The sequence below is a fragment of the Armigeres subalbatus genome, chromosome 1 (genome assembly GCF_024139115.2).
Source record: "Armigeres subalbatus isolate Guangzhou_Male chromosome 1, GZ_Asu_2, whole genome shotgun sequence".
NCBI classification, from domain to species: Eukaryota; Metazoa; Arthropoda; class Insecta; order Diptera; family Culicidae; genus Armigeres; species Armigeres subalbatus.
The window spans coordinates 125,745,246-125,764,749 of NC_085139.1; the positions used below are offsets into that span (position 1 = coordinate 125,745,246).

The 19,504-nt window shown below is 37.9% G+C and overlaps 1 pseudogene; it reads left to right on the forward strand.

The window, feature by feature from the left end:
* The window catches only part of LOC134206520 (coiled-coil domain-containing protein lobo-like), a 34,892-nt pseudogene that overhangs the window by 2,088 nt on the left and 13,300 nt on the right, over window positions 1-19,504 (forward strand).

Genomic DNA, 19,504 nt, shown 5'->3' on the forward strand with positions numbered 1-19,504 from the left:
CTAGAAGTTGAGCGTATTAAGAGTTAAATATAGAAAATATCAGCGATTTCAGTTATGTTGTTTCATCTATAGATTCTACTTATCTATAGTAGAATCAGCATAACAGCATGACTAGATCGATTTCCTTATTCCGCCAGCGCTTGTTACGTCACAGACCCTTAACTTCCATTGAAATAGCAACGTCATGCCTGTTTAACAGATTACTGCCCGACAGTCGTCTAGAGAGGATTACTTCGACATTATTATTCCACTATCTATATAATAACTTCTTTGGTACATTTTTACAAATTTGCAATACAACAATTAATCTCTCAGTGGGTATTTGAAAAGTAAATCATAAACAAGTATACTTTTCAACGAAATTAGTCACTAGCTACTCGAATTAACCCAATATTCGCTTATAAACATTTTCGCATTATTTCCGCCGCACCCTGTAAAAAGCCAATTATAAAGGCGTACAAATATTTAGCAAAATTATGTGCTACTGTTCCCTGAACGTCATGGAGAGGATAAGGAGGATTTCGGAGAACCGCAGGACACAATAATGGTGGATGATGATTTCGACAGTAAACAGGGAAAAGAGTGGCCTCTCGAATTTAAATATCTGTTTTATCAATAGATCATTAATAATCTCCTGACGGATTAGATCGATGGCAGGCTGACCAAGTTTGAAACGTCAATAGAGTCAGAACCAAACTCCAATGCATGGAGTTAAATCTGGACGAAGACAACTGAGACTGATGAGACATAGCTCGTACAATGCCATGTGGTAGCTTTGGCAACCTGCCTCATGTGCCAGTAGTACATACTGCATTACCCTTTGTAAAAAGAAGTGCAAAAGGATATCTGGGTTACTCAGACACCAGCGACTCTCAAACTATTATTGAGTTCAGATTTGGATGATCTCTATAGGTTGAGACGTTCCCACCTGAGCTGGACATTCTTTTTGAGTTGAAGAAACGTTTTGACGCATTTATGCATCATAAACAGGTGCACCAATTACCAAAATCATACTTTGAACAATTAGTTTGAAATCACCTATACACGTTTTGCGAAATAGTGTGTTGCATCTGTAATAATGTAATGGATGTCTCGGAGCTAATTCAACTCACCTATCAATGATCGGACATCGATATACTTTTCTTATTTAGTTATTCAAATGTCATATCTGAACTTGACGACAGTTTGGATGTTATGGTAGATAATCTAATCTGTATAAGTGTCCAAAGGTATTATGATGTTCCTAGAGTTGATCCAACTCAACGATTAGATGGAGACATCACATATCTTCATGTTGATTATTTAAAATACCAAGATCTGAACTTGAGGGCACTTTGGATTCTTGTAGATATTCTGATAATGCTAGGTCTAGATAATGATATCCCTAGGAGCTGATGCAACTTATAACAATGATGGGGACATCGCATAGCTTCATGTTTTTTTTAGAATACCGAGATCTGAACTTGAGGATATTTTGGATTGTCGTATATATTCTAATAACACTGTTAAGTGTCTATAATAGTATTATGACGTCCTAGGAGCTGATCCAACTTCCATAAAATAGTGGATTGACATTACTATCCTCATGTTGGATATGTAGAATACCAAGGATCTTAACTGAAGACACTTTGGATTCTTTAGAGATTATGGAATGTAATCAATGTCCGTTATAGTATTTACGAGAATGCCCGCTCATGCCCTCATAACCAACATGACAATTTCTTGGGTCATATATGACCCATCCGTATTGAATCAGTTGTAAGGGGCCATACAGAAAGAATATTTACGCTTTAAGGCTGAGGGGGAGTCCCAAACAGCGTGAATTCATTCAAAAGTTCTGGAAGTTTTAAATAACAAAGTGTGACGTTAATTTTTGCGTGACGTACATTATGGATCTCTCCCTACTATCTGAAGTTATTCGTTTGCCTTATTCACACCGTAACCACATGGTCTATAGGCCTGTTTTCCAAACTAAACATGCCATTTGGTGTGCTTTGGAGTAGAATGTTTTCTTATCATGCGTATTCGGGCTATACAAAAACTTGAAGTGAGACTTAGGTTCACACTCCTAACGAGAGTTATAGTATGTTTCAAATATGCCACATATTCTCGGGAATTGAATCTGTTCATAATATATTTTCTGATTCGTTCAGGAAAGGACAAGGAAAAGATTACATTCTACTCTACCGAACCACAAAGATGTACCTACATGCCGATGCTTTTGAGACAGATTAACAAACTTTTGGTTACGTGTGTAGATCTCGAAGCTTTATGACTTCTAGTACGACCACGCCTTACTCTAAAGATTTCTGGATATCGAAGAACATATCTGCCCCTATTCCATAAGCGTCCCATATCAGTTTTCTTCAACTTGAGAAATATGCTGTTGAACTTTCAAACCTGTTTTACATGGAGAGAAAATAAAAATCTAATAAGCTTGAAGCTTGAGCTTTGAAGCTGATTGATCCTCGTAGTTACATCCCATTATGACCAGATCAGCTGTTCTTGCACAGGGAACCAACAGATGTTTTGCTTTTGGACTAACACACATCTTCCAACGTACACGTGCTGGTGATCTCATTTGTTTAGTCATACTGCGCCTGCACACGTCAGAATGCAAGTTTCAAATGTGGATGGAGGAGGAAATGATGATGCAATCACTCGCTCCACTGCAACCGAATATAACTCTGCACTGCCACGAGTTCATGCGGAATTTGCTTGGAATTTTGGGTTAGTTCGAGAGGAGGTCCTTTAACGAACGAGTGCTGCAAATGTGATAGATAGCTAGAAGAAAGCAATCTGATAAATTTCATGGATGTGAAACGAGCTCTATAGTTCATTTCCTAATTAGCAGATTACTGTTAGAATATTCGTTGAAGGTATAGAATAGTAATGGAACGGTTTGGAGTCTATTTCCAGTTCTGATTATAGAACATGAGAAATATAAGAAAGATACAAGTAAGAGAATGGAACGGACCTGGGATTGAACCCACGACCTCCGCGATGAGGCAGAAGCAGTAGCCATATGCTACCAGAAACCCTTGAGAAAATAAAAAAATAAAATAAATAATTAAAAGATAATAAAATTCATATAAATCGATAAAACTAGCAGAAGTCTTTCTGAATTGCGATACTGTTACATTCTATGGGAACTATTAATGACCTATAATTACATTACGTTAGTGTGCGAGAGTGTATCAGAAATCTAGAAAGGTGACTTGTTGCGAATAAATAGGCAAATGGGACAACACAAGTGGGCTTTTGATAAGTCCAAATCAGAACAAAGGCCTAATATTTTATCAGTTTTTCTTAAGATGAGTTCATTTCAAGCTTATTTTGAACGATAAAATCAAAATCGTTAAAATCTACATGGCACTGTAATGCGATGCGGCATGAATAGTACGTGCACACTCATTGCCCTAGATCCCATACTTTGGTACAACAGCTAATCAAGCTCAAAAACGATGTCACTAAAACTGATATCAACTTGGAGTCTGATGAGTTTCTAAATACATCATCAGCAAAACACGAGCACAAGGATGCTATTCACTTGAGTTTAAACTTATGCATCTATTCAAGCCCTTTTCAGAATTAAACAATATCGTGTTTTTTTCTGCAGATTCGTGCCAATCATTCAAACAGTGAGCAGAGAACGCACGTTTATTATCTCGCGAACGAATAGAATTTAGCTCAAATCGTCTGTTTGAAAATACAAAGATATGGGAAGTTGTTATCAAATAACGAACAGTACCATGTTTGCGCTCGTCGAATATGCATGTCCACAGACCCGCGTGACGGAGTCCTGGCATCGAGATAATGAACGACATAACATGTGTTCAACACATGTTCGACCCTTTTCCGCATCGCCAAGGCGCTTTACATATTTTCACGTATCTTATTACAAACAATTAGTCGTTTCGTTAGAATTCATCTTTACCTGCTGCTCCACTACGCATACCTTCCCAGTTCAACCACAAAATAACACTCTCACAGCCTCGTTTTCTTTCGCAGGAGGGCCTCGGATGAGGCTATTGAACCGAGCAAGTATCAGTTGCGAAGATCCGCTCGATTTCGCGCAGCCAATCTGCTTAGCTTTGAAGAAGAAAAAGTGAACAGACTCAGGAGGAGGAACGAAAACGCGAGGAGCTCAATACTGAAGGAAATCATGGAACGCCCCCGAGGATCAATAAACGAAGGCTATGAGTTCATGCGTGGATTGCCATGATTATGAATGCCTTGGTGCTTTACAAGCTGCAGCGCGTAGACTGGCATTTGATGATCCCAACACTGCAGTGAAAAGGCCCTCCGCTAGCCTTCTTTGATTGAACCAGCTTCCGGTTTCGTTTCGAAGTTGATTCACCAAATTATCTGGGATTGTAAGCGTTTGGAATCAACACAATTATGTTAAGCAACAAGATCCCATCACGGATATCAAAAGCATTCGGTTTAAAACACCAACGATGGGAGACATTTCTACTAGGAGAGCCATTTGAGCTCATGTATTACTGCAAATTCCAAGATCCAAGAGCCACTGGAACCTAGTCGGAGTGAAAGAGCTGGGAAAAGGAAAGAAACATCTGGATTTGCCCTACCTGGCAGTCCAGTCCTGTCCATTTCGACGGCAGAGTTTTGAACAGACAATCCAGAGGGGAGGAAGGTGCCTAACTCAAAACTGAGCGATTTACGAACGCTTTGCGCCATATTCGAACTTGCTTAGCTAATCAAACGGCTTACGCTGTTCGAGACTAAACTATGAAAAGCTTCACGACGCGCTGGAGGTGGTACATTATACCGCGACGACGCTTTGACGATGATTGTGTATACTACGCCAATAATGAAGAAGAAGAATATTCGCCAAAGGTCGATGGATTCCTTTGAAAGCGTTAGAGAGAATGAGCTCGGAATCGAACCGAGAGTGTCGGTTGATGTTTTTTCACCGTATCGATTCGATTCTTTGAAAAGAACTGTCTATCATCCCTACATATTCAGGCAGAGCATAAGACGGAAGGCTGTAGACATATTATGAGAGTATATTTACAAATAATGCATATGTAACTTTGAATCAATTTTTATTCCGGGCTATTTTTTCGCGAGTTCAAAAGCGTGCTCAGAGATCCCGTCACCAATGGAGATTGTAAGTTGACGGTAAGTCATGGGAATTACAAATCATTTACATTTTTTGTCTATTTTGTATACAAAGTACAGTAGAGACTTTAGGATCACCCAAATGCGAACATATTTGATGAAGGCCTCGGAGACCATAGTGTTATGTGATAAACGACTCGCTCGACAACTGAGATGTCTTCTCCTTCTTCTTCTTATTGGCTTACATCCCCACACTGGGACAGACGCCTGCAGCTTAGTATTCGTTAAGCACTTCCACGTTATTAATGCAGAGGTCTTAAGCGGTCACCATTTTTCATTCGTATATCATGAAGCTAACACGATGATAGCTTTATTTGCCAGGAAGACAATTTCAAGTAAAATCTTCATAGACCGGCACCGAGAATCTAACCAGCCACCTTCAGCATGGTCTTGCTTGAGCCGCGCGTCTTACCACGTGAATATCTGTGAGAATGTATGCTATTGTTTTCGATTTATCTCGTTTATTTGCGGCTCACCATTTTAAAGCGTTATGCAACGTACACATAGTCAAGCAGTTTGACGAACATGCTCCACCACCAAAAAACGCTTCGGTTGCTGCTTTGTCTGAACGTTAGTCAGTTGTTCGAACCAAGGTGAATAGACAGGTGTAGCAGTATGCAATTACATGATTCAGCCATCTTGGATTTTATATGGCCAGCCACCGAGTTTGTTTATGTTTTGCACTGAAATGAATTTTTTCAACCGCCTTAGACTCTCCCATCTACTGTCGTAGTGAGTGAACCTCGATTATAAGAACCCTGGTTCGAACAACCATTTGACAGCTGGCGGCTCTGAGTTGGAAAAAATTAAAACGTTTGATTTTTGGTTTGAGTGTCGGATGAGTCAAGGTTCGCCGAACATGTTTGGGCATTGAGGTGAAGTACTGCATAATCCCCTATAGTTTTTGACGGTTGGTGCTCAAGTTCGCTTGCAGTCGTTCATGTGTGATATTGTTGTCGAATAAATTGATTGTTCAGCTGGCGTTGGTAAAACATGATGGAGTTTGAATAAGAGGAGGTGAGTATCAATGTGGTCAAACTGTGACCGTGTGTACGTTCATAAAATGATGCTAACCTATAGATAAAACACATCTTTCGATAATTGTTATAATATTGAGATGTCGAATAAAACACATAGTTAGATGTCCTATGTAATGCAACGTACACACCAGTCAACAGTTTGACGAACATTGACCTCACCCCCAATAAAAAGCTTCGGTTGCTTTGCTTTGTTGGAACGTGTGTGAGATTGTTCGAACAATATTTGACAGTTGGCAATTTCGGTGGAAAGAATTAAACGGTTTGATTTGGTTTGAGTCGGGGTGAGTCAGGTTCGCCAAACAGTGTTTGAGCATTTGTAGTGAAGTTACAAACCCCATATTTTTTTGTTGGTTGATGCCTGGCGTTATGGCTTCGGTCGTTCGTGTGTGATAGTGTTGGTCGAATAAATTGATTGATTCGTGCCGCTTTGGGAAAAGCTTCATGGATGTTTGAATAAACCCGGAGATGCAGCTCAATGTTGGTCGAGAGCTGCTTGACCTTATGTGTACGTTCCTACGGAGACGAAATCATGTTCTAATACATTTTTTCATGTATGTATGTGTGTGTGCGAAAAAGCGATTCAAATGAAATAAAATGTGAACTGATTAAGGGTCATGGATCACACGTATATGCAGATAGAGAATCTATAACTGTATATATTCAGTGACGATCCTGGTATTTTAAAATACAACGATATGTATTTCAGATTGTATTTCGCAAATGTGATCAAAGTTTTTACGGCAGCAGTTTGCCAGGTATGAAGAAACTATGTTTCTTTCTCATACAAAGTTGTACCAAAGGCAATCATTTCCTTCTAAATTCAAACTTTTTATAGGAGGCTCAGATGCCCATAGTCTTATAAACTCACTAGTTTTGTTATTTGTCCTTGTATATGAGTTTGTGCATATAAACATTACATGTATATGTAAAAATTGATGCACCATCATCAAACCACTTCAATTAAGTGCAAGAAACAGCAGTATGAGCTAAGTAATCATGGAGAACCTTCTAATTTTAAGATCCTTTAATTCTTTCTGGATTTTTATGCAAATGCGAAGATCTAGAAATGCCCACGACTCTGCAATGTTCCTTCATATTGTGCAAAAGTCAAAGAATAGCTTAGCTTGATTTCACAAATACAATAGTAGTTGCTCATCATGATTGGTTGAGAAACAGCAAATGTGACGCCACATTTGAATAATAATCTTCTTGGGATAAATAATTTTTATCTTATTGTACTTGGGTTTCCAATTCATGATCAATGACGATGCCAGTCACGTTCTTACAGTCAATTTATAAGAGACCAAGGAATGCCTCTGCATCTCCGTGAGCGCCACAGGAGAGGAATTTGGTTAGTTGAAAAGTAAGTATGAAGCCGCCTTGATGAACGACTAAATATTTATTGTGAACAAAGTTCGCCTCCGGACCATGACCAGCAGCATAGATCGATTTCGCACTCTTCTTCTTCTTCTTCTTCTTCTTGGCACGGCATCCCACACTGGGACAGAGCCGCCTTGCAACTTAGTGTTCATCAATCACTTTCACAGTTGTTAACTGCGAGGTTTTCAAGCCATATGACCATTTTTGCATCGTATATCATGAGGCTAACACGATGATACTTGGCCCAGAAGTCGAGACACCTAATCCGAAGATTGCCTAGACCGGCACCGGGAATCGAACCCAGCCACCTCAGCATGGTCTTGCTTTGTAGCCCGCGTCTTACCGCACGGCTAGGAGGGCCCCACTCAGAGGATTTCGCACTCATATTGTGCAAATAGTCAAATAATTTCACAAAATGTAAATTAAAATCTCAGGGCTGCATGTATATTTCGGGAAGGGTCGTTTGGTCGAAATCCATGGTCGAATGCCATTTCCGATGCCAGTAAACTGAATAAACCATTAGACCGAAACCCATCTGACCGGAAGTTATTTGGTCGAACGGGTCATTTGGCCGAACAGGTCATTTGGTCGAACAGGTCGTTTGGCCGAGACCGTCATTTGGACAATATTGTCATTTGGCCGAACGGTCAATTTCCCGCGAAAGGACGTTTGGCCGAGTAGCATTTGACCGAAAGAGTCATTTGGCCAAAAGGCTCGTTTGTTCGAAAGGGTCGTGTGGCCGAAAGAATCGTTTGGTCGAGACCGTCATTTGGCTGAATGGGTCATTTATCTGAAAGGTCGTTTGACCGAAAGCGTCATTAGGCTGAAAGGTTGTTAAAAGGTAATTTGGCCGAAAAGGGTCACTTTTGGCCGAAAGGGCATCAGAGGAATTGGCCGAAAGTTTTTGGCCGAAAGGTATGTAGGCGAAAGGGCCTTTTTGTTAGCGAAAGAGGTCGTTTGGCCAAAAGTGGTCATTTGATAGGTCATTTGAAAAGAGATAAATTAAAAATGAGAAGAGAGACGTCTCGCTCCCCCTCATTACTTTATTCACTGTAAAAGTGAGTAATGAGACGTCTCACTACCCACTTCTTCTCACTTTCACTGTCAGAAGTGAGAATTGAGAGTGAGAAGTGAGACGTCTCACTACCATTTGGCGTTCTCACTTTTTACGGAGAAGGGAAAAATAAATAGTGAGAAGTGAGACGCATATCATTTTCACCTTTAAAATGACCTATCGGCCAAATGACCCATTTCGTCAAACAATCTTTTGGCCAAATGACCCTTTGCCAAATGACCTTTCGGTCAAACGTCCTTTCCAAACACTTTCGCCAAACGATTTCGCCAAACAACTTTGGCCTAGTGGTATTCGGCCAAATGGATTTCGGCCGAATGGGTTTCGCCAAACGACCTTCCCGTTTGATGGTTTGCCGAATATTGACTGGCGTATGGGTATCTTTAATCCCTTATCCTTTTATTATTACTTTTAGGTAAGGTTCAAATTGTTTTTGAACGTAAAATGTTGCATTTGTTCTCCTTTATGCCTTCTTACACTTAAGCGTGCATTCTCTGTGCTTAAACTTGGGGTGGCATACGAAAGAGCTATATGAAAGGAGTCGCGAAACGTGGGCTCTGGTTTGAGGTCTAGCGAAGGTAAAGAAATCAGCCTTACAATAAGAAAGAAGCGTCAAAAGACTTCACAAGGCCTCACGAATCACGCCACGGCTTTGCCGCTTGACAAAAGATACTGATCTGATTCATATTTGATTACATTTACACTCTATTTACATATTGTATTGTATTACACTATTGTAAAAAATAGGATGGGATAGTTAAAGATACTTTTCGTTTTCTGTTAGATTTTTCTAACAAAACACTGAAGACATTTATAAAAGAAAAATAAATACGCATTTTCGACATTATAGTAATAGCGTTAACAGAAAAATTGTATAACATACATATGTAAAGATTTGAAAACAGCTTTATAACTTAGTTCATATGCGCAGCCATGAATTTTTGATAATATAAATGTGTGGCTTAATTTTAAATTTGTTTTGAAATTTGCGGAATTCCGTTAAATTTCGTAAAAGTTGTTTTTCTAGCGAAATTTTGTTATTTTACGAAACGAAACGAAATAAAGAAATCAGATTTCGCCATGCTCACCAATTCGAAATTCCGGAATTTCGTTTCGAACCCTCAGAAACGAAATTTTTCGAAAACCGCATATGCTTAGAACTGATTTTAATAATTGAATCTATCTTCCTAAAGCTCTAGTTTGACCTATTTTGGTGTTTTTATAAAATTTTATGTAAGAAAGCAATTCATCTGCTGGATTATTATTATTATTTATTTTCCAAATAAATTATTAATTAGATCAATTACTGAGCATGAAGGAATGCCAACAAACTTGTCGCTTGAAAGGTATCAATAAACTAAAAGTGGATTACTTGAGTATATATAATACACTGAACACTTACACACTTAGTTTTATTTCTTCTGCTCGGAAAAATCCGCACAGCCGTGCGCCAACAAAATAAATAACTGATATTCCGGCTAAAATGACGTTTGTTAACTGATTTTCGCAAATTGTTTGCTGATTATCAACAATTTGACAAAATCTGTAAAAACATGTTGAGATCGGTAAAAAAATAAGTGTGTACATTCAATTAGTATAGATTTGAAACCATGTCATGTGTATCCAATAAAACTGTTTTGAGATATACTGCCGTTAATCGCATATTGTCCCATACGAATGAAACCCAGCAAAGATGAGACAGATATGCGATTCTGATACACAATATATATACATAGTGTTATTTTAAAGTTAATCATATATGACATGATGATAGGGAAGAAGCTTTGGAGGTTTTGTTCTATTATTGGCAGGGGGTTTTGTCGACCAAATTTTATGAAATGGCACAAATATTCTTTGATATGCAAAGCATGTTTAGGCCAAATTTGAGCATAATCAGTCATAAAACCCCCTGACAATAATAGAACAAAACCTGCCAAAGCCGTCATTCCCCCTAGCTTTGAAACTCAAATCAATGCATTGCAGGATGATACGGGCCCTTGCGCGGAAACAAAAAAAAGTTTACCTAACAATTCTTTCAATAGGTTAGGATTAGAAAAGCTAGTGACATCGTAAATCTAAAACAATACATTTAAAAAATAATCTCAGGATATCCTTGGACGTTGAAGAAACTGTAATTAATTTTTAATTACGCACTACGAAGCTTCATCCCGACTCATTCAACGCCTCATACCCGTTCCAAATGGAAATGGCGAGTTTTTCCCGTCCGAGTTCAAGGCACGCGAAATTAATAAACTTTCAAAGCTAACGTTGCTTTTTATAGCGAAAGCCTAGCAGAAGCTTTCCCTCTTTATTGTGGCGCCTTCTTGCACTCTAGTAACCTTTTTGCTAAAGCTCACATGAGGTGCGTCCTGACACTTTTCGCTCCTTTCTTTTCTTTTGCAAACAACGGAAAAGTATCACCGTAACCGGAGAAGAAGCCGTCCGGGATAGTGCCACCAGAATGCCCGTTGATGCGAATCAAGTGTTATTAATTCCATTATGGTGATATTGCATTACAGCTTCTACGCGCGAATTTATCAAACCAGCCAAATCGGAAATGGGCGAGGAGGTTGCTTACAGTCCACAGTGTACCACTGGTTATATTGTGAGTATGATTATGATTTCGCTATACATAGGTACAGTTGTTTTTCAAACGGTCGACGTTCTGCCAATCCACATCAAACGCCAATGAGAAATCATTCAATTTTACGCACACAACAACGTATAGCGATTCTAATTGTTAACATATTAACCTCAAATATCAACCATATTAAACATTTCTTGAGCCAGTAATCAAGGATATTAAATAAGCTAAGAAAATATTAATAAGATAAATTATAAACTAATAAGACAGTGCATAGCTGTTTGTTGACCGCGAAGAAAGTGCAAATATAAGGTTTGATCCGGTGCCTTGTTGTTCCTGGGAGATTAGTTTCTTAGGTGTTTCAATGTGAAATTTGGCACATGAGCACAGATTGCAAAATCAATAACGTGCTCGAAGTGCAGTGGACCTCACACGGGTCTGAATGCACGTCATCTGTATTGAAAAAAAAACGTGTTAATTGTAATAAAATGAATCACGAACGTAAACGAATTTGGACGTTAACACGAGCATTCAGTATTGAATGCAAGTGTATAAAAGATAGTTGATCGCAAAAGAGCAGCTTGCATTTTCAATGAATAGCAACCAAGTTCTAGTATGAATGTAAAAATTGATATTTTGTATTTGAACATTGTCAGGTCTTCTCAAAACTACGTTGCATTACGTCAGCTTGTAGAAGATAAACGTCCATTTTAGTCTTTTATCTGAAACTAAGCATGTGCGGATATTTCGAAAATTCGTTTCAGGTGGATTCGAACGAAATTCCGCGAAATTTCGCGGAATTTGGCTATGCGAAATCTGATTTCTTGATTTCGTTTCTGTTTCGATCAAATTTAAAAAATTTCGCTAGAAAAACAGCTTCTAACGAAAATTTAACGGAATTCCGTGAATTTCGAAACAAATTTCAAACTAATCCATTTTTATATATAAAAATTTTGATTGGTTCAGCGGTGAACAAAATCGTTAGTTGTTTCCAAAACTTACAGTTACACAAATTTTTCTATTAACGCTTACTAACCCCATTCTTAGTCGATGCAAGTACTGGAGTTCATCCTTTACTGTTGGCAAGCGGAGCCACTTGAACGCCATGCATGTTTGTATCAATGAAGTGACGGCGACACATTTCCCGATTGCTTTGATTGCTGATGATGACCTAGTTAGTGTTCATTAGGCCTACTGGATGGTTTCAAAGCAATTGCATATATGATTTATGAGTAAACGAGCAAGTACTGTTTTAACCACCACATTTCCCTCTTCTCAGGTTTTTTTGTGAAAAAATTGTCATTTAATTGGTTTTCAATGAAAAAAACCTAACTTAATTCACCGAGAGTGATACCTGCCTTTCTCGCATTTGTAGAAGACACCAACCTATGCGCCAATATGATTAGATGTACATTTTCTTTATAACTTTAAATGCAACGTCGATCGTTAACAAACTCAATAGTGATCAACTACTTTGCCCCTGTCGAATGAAACCTGTTGCGAGAAAATCGGTTGAGGATTACTATGAAAAGTTGTCAATGTTTTCGAGCTTTTTGCACACACACCACACACACACACACACACACACACATACATACACACGGTAGACAGACATTTTGCTCAGCTCGTCAAGCTGAGTCGATTAGTATATAACACTATGGGTCTCTGAGGGCTTCTATAAAAAGTTCTTTTCATGTGTAAATATAGCCTTTCGAGTACAACTTTGTTGTACGAGAAAAGGCAAAAACATGGAAAACTTTGGTGGTTTTGATATGCCTATAAGAACCCAAATATTAACCTGTTATATAGTAGACATACCATATTATATATATCACTTAACAACTGTGAGATTCCAAGTTGAATTCAGCTGTCAAATGTGTTGTTCTCCGATATGAGATCTAAATACAATGTTTACACTTGACTAGTATAGCAAATATGCTATGCTAGCTGAATTTCTCGAACTACAAAACCCAATTATTAAGCGCAATATATATATATATTGTTTTGGTTGTTTCTTTTTCATCTGTATGGAGGCTTTTTCCACCCTTCCAGACGATGGAAATACCATGTAACTTATTTCTAGTCTTCAAAAACTCTACATACATTTGGTTCCATTTGCCTTGATAAGTTCCAGATTATGCAGAAATTTATATTTTTTGTAGTCCCCCCTTTCAGAGGAGAGCACACAGACAATCATTGGAACCTTCCTCCGGCCAACAAAACTTTTGGTACGTTCTAATTTTCCGCGTAATAGTTCGAGTTTCCGAGTATATAAGAGACGGACAGACATGATTAAAAATATTTTTATTGTATAGTATAGGTCAGCAACTAGGTTTCTTCTTGCGTATCCATTTTCAAATGTCATCAACGTACTTACTATCTGGTATATGAATATTATATTTATAGTATAATGAATACCAGTTATGCAAGGGCCTCATGGCATTTCTTGGCATTTCATTAGAATGCAACTGACTGTATCTCATTGTTAAATGTGATTACTATGACTCTCATGCGGTCCTTACGAAGATTAGCTTATGCATCTCAGATAAAATGAAACTGTCGCTTCCCTGCAGGCTTTCTCAGAAAATTACGGTCACTAAACACAACAGAGTTAATGAAATTCTCACCCACCGTATACTTGGAGTAAACACTCTTTATGTAACTTAAAGTGACCTCGGTTGCTCCTCTCAAAATACAATCGAACACTGATGTCATTTCGTGAAAAAAGTGTTTTTTTTTTTTTTTTTTGAGCGGAAAATTCTCCTATCTTTTGAACACGGCGGCTATCTGACGTTTACCTCGCATTCGAGCCTGCGAGGCGTCAAGACCGACGGCAAGCCATTCTGAAAAAGATAAGTGCGACAATACAATAAATAAGTCTCACTTACCAATTTATCGAGCACCACTGTATTTATTCAAAGTCATAAAATAACTCGTACTGAGCACTTCATGCGAGCACCACTCGCGCTCTTTACGAAGATTAGCAACACTAAGTCGCACTGAGCACTTCATACGAGCACCACTCGCGTCATTAAAAAGAACTCATTACAATAACTCGTACTGAAAAGCACTTTATGCGGCACCACTCGCGCTCTTACAAAGATTACCAACACTTTGCACTGAGCACTTTATGCGTACCACTCGCGCTCATCAGAAACTACAATAACTCGTACTGAGCACTTTATGCGAGCACCACTCGCGCTCTTACGAATTAGCAACACTGTTGACTGAGCACTTTATAGCAATTCCCGCGCTCATTCAAAATTCTTAACAATAACTCGTACTGAGCACTTTATGCGAGCACCACTGCGCCTCTTACGAGATTAGCAACGCTAAGTCGCACTCAGCACTTTATGCGAGCACCACTCGTGCTCATACAAAATTCACAACAATAACTAGAACTGAGCATTTATGCGGCCACTGCCTTTCGGAGTTAGCACACTAAGTGGCACTGATCACTTTATGCGAGCACCCTCCCATTCAAAACATCATAATAACTCGTACTCACTCACGCCTATTCAAATATGCATAATACTAAGTCGTAATAAACACACATTTTATTAATACTGGTATCAAAAATGATACCACTACCAGAAACAGTTTCGTTTGGTAGCCATGAACAGCCCTTTATGTGTGCTTGGGTTTGAGGCCCTATAGTTTGTGGGTTTGATCGAAGAATTATTTCCGTCCATTTATTTGCTTAAGTTTCAAAATAGGGGATCAACCTAAGAAAAATGTCCATGCATTGGACAATTGTAGCATCTGTAACAAAAACACTAATCTTCTTTTTTTTAAATGCACATTTCATAGTTTTCTATGCGAAGATAAAGATGTACCGCACGCCTATGAAGAAAAGTTTAACAACTGAAAAAAAAAACAATTAACATCTCATTCTTTCTTCGTTTAACATTTTTTTACGGCTCTCTCAAATTGACCAACGATTTCCAAATCACTTTAGAGTGAAATCAGTAGTGATTCAGTCTCGTTGCAACCTCGAACTCCATTCTAGTTTGAATCTGGTGTAAATAGAACAAACTCTGGCTTCTCCAACAGTTTTATTATGTTTGAAACTTGTTTCCATTAAATGAAACTACTATTTTGCTACTAAGGATGGCGCCGCAACGCAAAATGGATTGATCCGTACATAAAATGATGCATTCATACACCAAAACAATTGAAAAATAATTGAATCTCGTGATTCCTTAGTGGTTCAAATCTGCTGAAAATAACAGGTCCAGTTTAAATTTTCTAAATTTACTCACCAATGTCAAGTATTCGAGCACATATTCCATTCTTGCAAACAATTCAATTTCTTATGGTGCTCCGCTTGCTCAATACTATTTTTTTAAAGGCTGAAAATCCAGCAGGATCGCCAAATGTGGAGTTCATCCTGACTGTTGGCAAGCGGGAGCCACTTGGAACGTCGTATCGCACTGTTTGTTCACTGAATGTGACGGACGACACATTCCCCGATGCTTGATTGCTGATGATGTGACTCTAAGTTGTGGTTCACATTAGCCTACTTCGATGGTTTCAAAGCAATTGCATATATGATTTATGTAGTAAAGGCAAGTACTGTTTCACTACCACACAAATACGTAAGTGTTTCTTCATAAAACGTCTTCAGTGTTTCCATGATTAAAATGAGATATTTGTTTTTACAATATTAAAGCGAACGGAATCGACGTTGTTGCTGCTGGTCATGGGACGGAAGCTAGTCCGGGAGAACGCGAAGTGATAAAATCTACCCTCACGTAGCAGACATTTGTTTAATCAGGTGCAATCGATCGTGTTGATGCTGATCCGCCAGCTAGTGTGGGAGAACGCGAATGATAAAACATGTCAGTGTGTAATGTCACTCAATCTCAGGAGACAGGATGCTCCCTCACAAAACTTTCGGGGATAAAACTACCTTTTGGGAAAAGAAAAACAGTCTGGAGTGATAACTCATTTTTCGCTCACTTTGATTGCCGTCGGAATGGTTTACTCTGCTTTTCTTTTCATATCCGAGCATTTTCGGTGCATCAGCAATGCAAACGGTAGTAGCCTTTGTGGAACAACGTACCGGTACCTACATGCAGATTGAGAGGTTAAAGTGATGAAACGGAAGTAATTTCATCCAATTGGCACGATTTTCGTTTATCCTCCAACTCCTAGCTCCAGAAAAAGATTGGTGGGTGAATGATGTTCCTATAAACAACGAAAATAGATTCTCCTGGGCCCAAAAACGCAACGAAAAGAAAAGTCGAACCCTGCTAATGTCTGCATCAGGAGCACAAAATTATTTAGTGCGGAATCGATCTATTATGAAGATTATTGAACGAAGCGACATTGATCTTGCCTTGGATTGATTTGAAACACAGTTTTATCTTTCAGTTTCAAAATAACTTCGTTTACAATAATATCTTTGTCGCTTACCAAGGGGTTCCATGAATTACCTTCTCAACTAACCAACGATTCCTTTTCCGTAGCGCTCACGGAGATGCAGAGCATACCTCGCTCTAAAACAATAGGTGTTACTATAATTTTCCTCTCCTATATAAATTGACTATAAGCACCGTTATTGTTCATAACTTTTTGGTATCCCAAGAATATTATTTAATTGGTGAGCTATGCATATTTGCTGTTTCTCGCCCAATCATGATTAGCAACTACGACGTGTACAGTTAAGAAACGTTATCAAGCTCTTCTTCGACTATTTGCATTGCAGATTTGTGGGCATTCTAGATCTACTCTATCGGTCTGTGAAATTCATTACATATCGTGCATTTTAGAAAGGTGCATGATTCTTCTAGTGAGCAAATGCATGCTATATGTAGACGAGGAATAAGAAGGAATAAATTTTGGCAGACACACCCTTTTTCAAATGTTGATCTAGTAATATCAATTCTATATCTGCGTATACGCCTGGCGAAGTGGATACATAGTTAAGTATCCCACTAAATAAAAAATAAATCTAAGCATTCGTTTTCAAATTTGATTAATCAATACTGTAAACCACGCTGACAGACAATATGAAGTATGCTTCAGCATAATAACATATTCGTGAACTAAGGTTTTAAACGAAATTTGAATCCGTATGAAAAATCTACAATTTCTTTATTTTTATATACTTACTTAAATAAACTGATATAAAATTGATCAGATTCAGAAGCACACTCTCCGGTATTGCCTTATCGCCAATGGTATATGCAGAGAATGTAGGCGATTCATCACAGATTGTTCTCTTCAGTTATTATAACTTTTGGTCGCAAAACAGTTATTGATTTTAAAAAGTGAAATCAGAATTGCGTACCTAATGTAAAACCAATTCAATAAAAATTCCGCGGAAAAAAAATAAATTTTGTTTTGTTTCGAAAAATTTCGAATTAAATGAACTTGATTTCGTATCGTTTCGAAGTCTCGAAAGAAATCTAAATTTCGTTTCTTTCGATCCGAATCAACATAGACATTTAAATTTCGTTTCGTTTCGTTTCGTTAGGAAAAGTATGTTATCGCATACCCTTATCTGAAACGCATATCGTTGACAGTGATTCTTTCGAACAGTACAGTATCCGGGTTACAGTGTAGCTGCTTGTTTATCACATTCAAGACACACTGGCGGTGTTGCTATTTATGTCAAAGAATCGGTTCAATTCAAGCTTCAATTGAACGAAGTTTTTAGGTAACTGGTTCTAGGCATTGCAGTTGAACGTGGCATGAAGATTGGAATATGGAGTTTTATATCACCTCCATTAAATGACCAGCGATTTGTTGAAATTTAGAACTGGTTGTAGATGTTCATAGATCCTAGTAATTTAGATATACTCGCCTGGCGATTTTAATATCAATTGGTGTGACATCCATAATTCGAATCATTTGAAACGGTTAGCAGACTTTTTGATTTGAAACAAAGGTCTTCGATTACAAGTGTTCTCAGCACAGTAGAATTAATTGATCATGTATATTCTAATGTCGATTCCGTTAGTACGGTAACGAATTGATTTGAAAATAACCGATCATGAAACTCTAGTAATTAACGTAGATGATAATAGTGATAATAATGATCTTATCAAATTAAAGTGCTGGAGAAAATATTCAAAACAAGCTATCTCGAGTCTTGTCTGCAATGGATTTTCAATCAAACGTCGATTCGTTAGATCAAAATAAGCTGTTCTTACTGACGTTTTGAAAACCTGTACCGTGGAAATCAAATTTCGGTCACACCTCAAACTTCGGACGCTTCAATTGTATGGTTCTTCTGAAATATTTCATCGAAACAATGTTTCGTCAAGCTGAATCGGAAGGACTTATAGTTTAGCTTGTTTATATATTAGGGTTTCTTACCCATTCCCCTAACATGTACGACTGCATTATTTAATTGATATTTTACAGGAAGCAACTTTTCTGAAATTTGTAGGCTGTATAATACTGCAATTGGGTTCACTTTGCTTTAAAAATAGCTATTCTGCTAAAATCGTTAAAAAGCTTTTATTTGATTTAAATTAACGAGGTGCAGCTATTTCAGTCAAGCGATCTTCCGCATACAAACATTCCGCCTCAATTTCACCAACTCTAACATTTATCTCATTCTCTCTCAGGACGGTAGAAATGCGAGTAAACAAAAATATCACGTTCAACAAACGTGATGCCAGATGTATTATTCATAATTTTATTTGTTTGAGAAGATAACTCATCATTCTTCCAAAATTTAAAACAATATTTATTTCACCTTTTAAAATCGAGAGAGCTATAAATAATATGATAACGTCAACATATTGACAATTTTCCTATTAACGATGAAGGATCATTTTATAATCCTGGCTCAGGCACAGTGCGGCTAAGTTCTTGGGCCGAGGTGATTTTTTTCGGTTTGTGAATACATTTAAAATGTATTCTGGTATATTTAAATAAGTTCTAGTGAAACGAACAAATAAGAATAATTGAAGTGCGGGTGTTTAGAATTATGAATTGTGATTAACAGCTTCATGCAAGAAGTTGTATCGAGCACTGTGACGATTTTCAGGTAGGTGTTTATTCGATAATACCGTTTTGTAAAAGTGGAAAGAATTCCCGGCTCAGTGGTGTGGCATCGGAGAGTGAAATTTTGAATTCTACATTTTATTTTACAATTTAATCAATTAGAGTAAACAAGTGATAGAAAAATATTGAGTATTGTGAAAAATAAATGAGACTTTTTAAAAATTATCAATTAAACTACGACTTCCAGACAGTTTAAATCATTAGTTTTCTGTGCAGTGAGCAGGGAACCGGGTCCATAGGCCCAATATGATTCACCTACAT